This window comes from Borostomias antarcticus, assembly GCF_949987555.1.
Source record: "Borostomias antarcticus genome assembly, chromosome: 14".
NCBI lineage: Eukaryota > Metazoa > Chordata > Actinopteri > Stomiiformes > Stomiidae > Borostomias > Borostomias antarcticus.
The window spans coordinates 22,688,012-22,696,529 of NC_140247.1; the positions used below are offsets into that span (position 1 = coordinate 22,688,012).

At 56.4% G+C, this 8,518-nt stretch overlaps 1 protein-coding gene across 2 annotated transcripts in view; it reads right to left on the reverse strand.

Moving 5' to 3' along the window:
• LOC311317800 (bifunctional heparan sulfate N-deacetylase/N-sulfotransferase 1-like) overlaps positions 1 to 8,518 on the reverse strand; it is an 81,014-nt gene that overhangs the window by 50,629 nt on the left and 21,867 nt on the right. The window lies entirely within an intron of this gene.

Sequence of the window (8,518 nt, forward strand, 5' to 3'; positions counted from 1 at the left end):
GGCCCTGGTAACCAGGTTACAAAGAATTGATGAAAGAAGGATCACATCCCGGTGAAAAGAGGGAAGTACAGACGAAGAGAGAGAGAGAGAGAGAGAGAGAGAGAGAGAGGGAGGGAGGGATCCTGGTGTTAATACAGGTAATGGAGTGCAGACCGTTGGAGCTTTATTGAAATCACCCTCATCTAATTAACGTGAGCTAGAGGAAGGAGAGATGAAGGCATGAGAGAGAGAGAGAGAGAGAGAGAGAGAGAGAGAGAGAGAGAGAGAGAGAGAGAGAGGTTATTATTTGGTGATGTCACCACTACTGTGTCAACTGAAAGTGTGTGTGTGTGTGTGTGTGTGTGTGTGTGTGTGTGTGTGTGTGTGTGTGTGTGTGTGTGTGTGTGTGGGTGTGTGTGTGTGTGTGCAGACAGGGACGCCTGTGGAGGAGGAGGTTCATTATGTCATTATCAGGGTGTCAGGAGTGGAGCTCCTCTGTCACCTGGAACTGAACCCTCGGCCTGATAGACAGAGAGGAGGAGAGGAGAGAAGAGGAGGAGAGGAGAGGAGAGGAGAGGAGAGGAGAGGAGAGGAGAGGAGAGGAGAGGAGAGGAGAGGAGAGGAGAGGAGAGGAGAGGAGAGGAGAGGAGAGGAGAGGAGAGGAGAGGAGAGGAGAGGAGAGGAGAGGAGAGGAGAGGACCCCCCTCCCTGTCTCTTTGCTCCCCAGAAACAGCCCTTAGCTGAAACATCCTCTCTCAGCCAGCAGGGGGCAGCGTGACGAGACTGGGCTGTTTCTAAAACCTTCATTTAAAAACGGTAGAGAGGGGAGTGTCTGTCACAAGCGACCCATCGGTGATGTCAGTGATCGGTAACCTCACAATAAACAGTTGGTGTTGAGGCCTGGAGGTAGCAAGGTTCCTTCCCTCGAAGCAGGGCTACCCTGTTAAGGTCTTCCCCTCATCTCTCTCTCTCTCTCTCTGCCTCTCCTTCTCTCTCTCTCCTTCTCTCTCTGTGTCTCTGGGATCCCCAGTAGAGTCTCTCTGACCAGGGATGAACAGCTGAACCTACAGACAGACAGACAGGCAGACAGACAGACAGGCAGAGAGGCAGAGAGACAGACAGGCAGACAGACAGACAGGCAGACAGACAGACAGACAGAAAGACAGACAGACAGACAGACAGACACAGACAGGCAGACAGACAGACAGACAGGCAGACAGACAGACAGACAGACAGGCACACAGGCAGACAGGCAGACAGGCAGGAAGGCAGACAGACAGACAGACAGACAGACAGACAGACAGGCACACAGGCAGACAGACAGGCAGACAGAGAGACAGACAGACAGACAGGCAGACAGACAGACAGACAGACAGACAGACAGACAGACAGACAGACAGACAGACAGACAGGCAGACAGACAGACAGACAGACAGACAGACTGGCCTGCTACTGGGTCTTCATACCTCAGGGGACACAAGTTTCCACCAGACCACAAAACACAAAGGTCAGAGGACACCTCCCACCAAGAGACACCGGAGACACGGGTGCGCACTTGCACACACACACGCACGCACACACAGGCGCACACACACGCACGCAGGCACACACACAAGCACGCATACATGCGCGCGCCCACGCACGCACAGACACACAAACACACGCACGCACACACACACACACACACGGCCCTGCGGCTTAAGACCAGTCCTTCCATCTCTAGCGGATCTCCTCTCTCCAGGTCACATGAGGACATCAAACACACCGAGAGAGGTGGAGGGAGAGAGAGAGAGGTGGAGGGAGAGAGAGAGAGGTGGAGGGAGAGAGAGAGAAGTGGAGGGAGAGAGAGATGGAGAGAGGTGGAGGGAGAGAGAAAGAGTAGGAGGAAGTGTGAGAGAGATGGAGGTGAAGAATAAAGAGAGAGATGCAGATAGTGAGAGGGAGATGCAGAGAGAGAGAGAGAGAGAGAGACAGGATTACATGTGAGACCCCTCCAGCACTCTTCCTCTGAAGCCTAGACTCACCCCCCCAGCACAGACTCACCCCCCCAGCACAGACTCACCCCCCCAGCACAGACTCACCCCCCCAGCACAGACTCACCCCCCCAGCACACAGACTCACCCCCCCAGCACAGAGACTCACCCCCCCAGCACAGAGACTCACCCCCCCAGCACAGAGACTCACCCCCCCAGCACAGACTCACCCCCCCAGCACAGAGACTCACCCCCCCAGCACAGACTCACCCCCCCAGCACAGACTCACCCCCCCAGCACAGAGACTCACCCCCCCAGCACAGACTCACCCCCCCAGCACAGACTCACCCCCCCAGCACAGACTCACCCCCCAGCACAGAGACTCACCCCCCAGCACAGACTCACCCCCCCAGCACAGAGACTCACCCCCCCAGCACAGAGACTCACCCCCCCAGCACAGAGACTCACCCCCCCAGCACAGACTCACCCCCCCAGCACAGACTCACCCCCCCAGCACAGACTCACCCCCCAGCACAGACTCACCCCCCCAGCACAGAGACTCACCCCCCCAGCACAGAGACTCACCCCCCCAGCACAGAGACTCACCCCCCCAGCACAGACTCACCCCCCCAGCACAGAGACTCACCCCCCCAGCACAGAGACTCACCCCCCCAGCACAGAGACTCACCCCCCCAGCACAGAGACTCACCCCCCAGCACAGACTCACCCCCCCAGCACAGACTCACCCCCCCAGCACAGAGACTCACCCCCCCAGCACAGAGACTCACCCCCCAGCACAGACTCACCCCCCCAGCACAGACTCACCCCCCCAGCACAGACTCACCCCCCAGCACAGAGACTCACCCCCCCAGCACAGAGACTCACCCCCCCAGCACAGAGACTCACCCCCCCAGCACAGACTCACCCCCCAGCACAGACTCACCCCCCCAGCACAGACTCACCCCCCCAGCACAGACTCACCCCCCCAGCACAGACTCACCCCCCCCAGCACAGAGACTCACCCCCCCCAGCACAGAGACTCACCCCCCAGCACAGACTCACCCCCCCAGCACAGACTCACCCCCCAGCACAGACTCACCCCCCCAGCACAGAGACTCACCCCCCCAGCACAGAGACTCACCCCCCCAGCACAGACTCACCCCCCCAGCACAGAGACTCACCCCCCCAGCACAGACTCACCCCCCCAGCACAGAGACTCACCCCCCCAGCACAGACTCACCCCCCCAGCACAGACCTCCATCCAGCCCTCCACCATCACAGAAGCTCTTCTAATGGTGTTGCGCCTGAAAGCCTGATCACCACTAATTCATCACGTGTTCAAATCAAATCAAACTTTATTTGTATAGGGCCTTGTTGTACCTGTCGTTGCTAGGGATGGGTCCCATTAATCGATTAATCGTTAATGACGGTCAAAGTCGATTTTTAGTCACTAATCGATTTTGGTCAAATTGTGGTCATTATTATTTTTTCATTCAAATAAACACGTCTTTTAAAAAAATATTTAAATTGAACTGAACTAATGTCGTGCATCATCCGTACTGTAGCGCTATATTGATTGGACTGGGGGCTAAAATACAGTCAAAATCAATTAATTGTGGTCTTTACTTTTTTTTCCTTGAAATATTTTTTTTTCTGGTACGATATGTAGTGTGATGAGCAGTTATTTTCAAATCCTGTAGTGTGCGTTTGTTTGAGTTTCGTGAGAATATCGTCTGTTAAGATTCTCCTTATATGCGTGACCCGATTTCAAACTCGGGCAGGATTTGAAACCTCCTGTAGGGTTAGCCCAGCGTCACCCAGCTGATCAGCATGGATGAGAGAGGCTGAGGCTGAGGAGAGAGGCTGAGGCCTGAGGAGGGGAGAGAGGCTGAGGCCTGAGGAGGGGAGAGAGGCTGAGGCTGAGGAGGGGAGAGAGGCTGAGGCCTGCGGAGGGGAGAGAGGCTGAGGCCTCGGAGGGGAGAGACTGCCTCAAGCCGGACTCACACTACAGGACATTTAAAATCCCAACCCATTTCAAGACGTGTTGCATCACGCACATAGGGAGAATCTTAACAGATGTTCTTCTCGCGAATCTGAAACAAGCACACACAGCAAGATTTGAAAATAACGGCTCCTCACACACTACAGGATCTTATCGTGCCCGAGGGAGCAACGAACCACTGGTCTCGCCGTCTCACTTGTAAAGCAGTGACGTAATAATCTTAAATATCAAACATGTTTGATATTATCGGGGCCGCCCCGATGGGTCTGCGAGCTGATCGAGTGGATTAAGATTGGATCTGTTAACCCCTCACATTACAAGATCATCTGGGCCGATCATCCCTACCAACGTTCCAGACCAGATTTCTCCTCCGATTGTCGGAAGGGGTGAATCGGGGATAAATCGGGAGGAGATGTTATTCTCTCTGAGCGTCTAGTGATAATAGTGGAGGAGATGTTATTCTCTCCGAGCGTCTAGTGATGCTGGTGGAGGAGATGTTATTCTCTCTGAGTGTCTAGTGATGATGGTGGAGGAGATGTTATTCTCTCTGAGTGTCTAGTGATGATGGTGGAGGAGATGTTATTCTCTCTGAGCGTCTAGTGATGATGGTGGAGATGTTATTCTCTCTGAGCGTCTAGTGATGATGGTGGAGGAGATGTTATTCTCTCTGAGCGTCTAGTGATGCTGGTGGAGGAGATGTTATTCTCTCTGAGTGTCTAGTGATGATGGTGGAGGAGATGTTATTCTCTCTGAGCGTCTAGTGATGCTGGTGGAGGAGATGTTATTCTCTCTGAGCGTCTAGTGATGATGGTGGAGATGTTATTCTCTCTGAGCGTCTAGTGATGATGGTGGAGGAGATGTTATTCTCTCTGAGCGTCTAGTGATGATGGAGATGTTATTCTCTCTGAGCGTCTAGTGATGATGGTGGAGGAGATGTTATTCTCTCCGAGCGTCTAGTGATGATGGTGGAGGAGATGTTATTCTCTCTGAGCGTCTAGTGATGATGGTGGAGGAGATGTTATTCTCTCTGAGCGTCTAGTGATGCTGGTGGAGGAGATGTTATTCTCTCTGAGCGTCTAGTGATGATGGTGGAGGAGATGTTATTCTCTCCGAGCGTCTAGTGATGATGGTGGAGGAGATGTTATTCTCTCTGAGCGTCTAGTGATGCTGGTGGAGGAGATGTTATTCTCTCTGAGCGTCTAGTGATGATGGTGGAGATGTTATTCTCTCTGAGCGTCTAGTGATGATGGTGGAGGAGATGTTATTCTCTCTGAGCGTCTAGTGATGTTATTCTCTCTGAGCGTCTAGTGATGATGGTGGAGATGTTATTCTCTCTGAGCGTCTAGTGATGATGGTGGAGGAGATGTTATTCTCTCTGAGCGTCTAGTGATGATGGTGGAGGAGATGTTATTCTCTCTGAGCGTCTAGTGATGATGGTGGAGGAGATGTTATTCTCTCTGAGTGTCTAGTGATGATGGTGGAGGAGATGTTATTCTCTCTGAGTGTCTAGTGATGATGGAGATGTTATTCTCTCTGAGCGTCTAGTGATGCTGGTGGAGGAGATGTTATTCTCTCTGAGTGTCTAGTGATGCTGGTGGAGGAGATGTTATTCTCTCTGAGCGTCTAGTGATGCTGGTGGAGGAGATGTTATTCTCTCTGAGTGTCTAGTGATGCTGGTGGAGGAGATGTTATTCTCTCTGAGTGTCTAGTGATGATGGTGGAGGAGATGTTATTCTCTCTGAATGTCTAGTGATGATGGTGGAGGAGATGTTATTCTCTCTGAGTGTCTAGTGATGCTGGTGATATTCTGAACGTCGAGCGCCTGTGATCATGAAGCCACGTTCTCAAAGCTCTGAACACAGCAGGATTGATTGATGAGGAGGAAGGATAATCGCCATGGTTGCACTTCACAACGGTGTAGGAATGAAGTATTCGAGAAAGTCCTAAACTCAGAGTCACCCCCCCCCCCACCACTCTCTATATCTCTCCCTCCCTCTCTCTCCCTCCCTCCCTCTCTCTCTCCCTCTCTCTCTCTCTCCCTCTTTGTCTGCCCCTCTCCCTCCCTCTCTCTCTCCCTCTCTCTCTCTCCCCCTCCCTTCCTAACACATGGAAGCACACAAACCTAATTAGCTGAACAATATCCCCCGACAGCTCCGATGTTTCCTGTCACAGCAGGAGACTAACTGCCACCGCAGCAACAAACAGATCAGCCTCCACATCAGCCTCCACATCAGCCTCCACATCAGCCTCCACATCAGCCTCCACATCAGCCTCCTCATCAGCCTCTACATCAGCCTCTACATCAGCCTCCACATCAGCCTCCACATCAGCCTCCACATCAGCCTCCTCATCAGCCTCCTCATCAGCCTCCTCATCAGCCCAGCCTCCTCATCAGCCTCTACATCAGCCTCTACATCAGCCTCCACATCAAAACAGACCACATCAGCCTCCACATCAGCCTCTACATTAGTCATTTAGCAGACGCTTTTATCCAAAGCGACTAACAATAATTGCATTTAACTTAGGAAGAGCCAATGTACTACTACTACCAGAACTCACAGGTGCATCTTCTTTCTAAAACAAGTGACTAAGAGAATAATCTAGTGCTGAAGGCAAAGTGCAAGAATCACAATCTAAAGTACAGTGCAATATAATATAATACATCAGCCTCCTCATCAGCCTCCACATCAGCCTCCACATCAGCCTCCTCATCAGCCTCCACATCAGCCTCCACATCAGCCTCCACATCAGCCTCCTCATCAGCCTCCACATCACCTCCACATCAGCCTCCACATCAGCCTCCACATCAGCCTCCACATCAGCCTCCACATCAGCCTCCTCATCAGCCTCCACATCAAAACAGACCAGATCAGCACAGCTAAGCTGGGGTCGTGGGAGCCGTGTGACGCGTCGGTCCAGCTTCTCTCCGACCCGGTCAGGAGACGCCTCGTATGACCCTCTCTGTCTGCTCCGAACCCTGGGGCTGGGGACTGGGACTGGGACGGGGGACGGGGGACGGGGGACGGGGGACTGGGGACGGGGGACGGGGGACGGGGGACTGGGGACTGGGGACGGGGACTGGGGACTGGGACGGGGGACTGGGGGACGGGGGACGGGGGACTGGGACGGGGGACTGGGACGGGGGACGGGGGACTGGGACGGGGGACGGGGGACGGGGGACTGGGGACGGGGGACTGGGGACGGGGGACTGGGACTGGGACTGGGGACTGGGACGGGGGACTGGGACGGGGGACGGGGGACTGGGGACTGGGACTGGGGACTGGGGACTGGGGACTGGGGACTGGGGACTGGGGACTGGGGACTGGGGACTGGGGACTGGGGACTGGGACTGGGGACTGGGGACTGGGGACGGGGGACTGGGACTGGGACTGGGACTGGGGACGGGGGACTGGGGACTGGGACGGGGGACTGGGGACTGGGACTGGGACTGGGACTGGGACTGGGGACGGGGGACTGGGGACTGGGACGGGGGACGGGGGACGGGGGACGGGGGACGGGGGACTGGGACGGGGGACGGGGGACGGGGGACTGGGGACTGGGACTGGGGACGGGGGACTGGGACGGGGGACGGGGGACTGGGACGGGGGACTGGGGACTGGGACGGGGGACGGGGGACTGGGACGGGGGACGGGGGACTGGGACTGGGACTGGGACTGGGACTGGGACTGGGACTGGGGACTGGGGACTGGGGACTGGGGACTGGGACGGGGGACGGGGGACGGGGGACGGGGGACGGGGGACGGGGGACGGGGGACTGGGACTGGGGACTGGGGACTGGGGACTGGGACTGGGGACTGGGGACTGGGGACTGGGGACTGGGACTGGGGACTGGGGACTGGGACTGGGACGGGGGACTGGGACTGGGACGGGGGACTGGGACTGGGGACTGGGGACTGGGGACTGGGACGGGGGACTGGGACTGGGGACTGGGGACTGGGGACTGGGACGGGGGACGGGGGACTGGGACTGGGGACTGGGACGGGGGACTGGGGACTGGAGACTGGGGACTGGAGACTGGGGACTGGGGGACGGGGGACTGGGGACTGGGGACTGGGGGACGGGGGACTGGGGACTGGGGACTGGGGACTGGGGACTGGGACTGGGTGGTGGGGACTGGAGACTGGGGACTGGAGACTGGAGACTGGGGACTGGGGACTGGGGACTGGAGACTGGAGACTGGGGACTGGAGACTGGGGACTGGGGACTGGGGACTGGGGACTGGGACGGGGGACGGGGGACTGGGACTGGGGACTGGGACGGGGGACTGGGGACTGGAGACTGGGGACTGGAGACTGGGGACTGGAGACTGGAGACTGGGGACTGGAGACTGGGGACTGGGGACTGGGGACTGGGACTGGGACTGGGACTGGGGACTGGGGACTGGGTGGTGGGCCTTGGGGTTGGGCAGGTGCTAGTGCTGGGTCCTGGGCCTAGGGCTTGGGGCTAGAGCTAGTACTAGAACTACATTTATGACTGTGGTCAGGATTAAGAGTCTAGACAACCTCGCTGGGGAAAACAGCCTCTACAACGGCCTCGGTTTCAA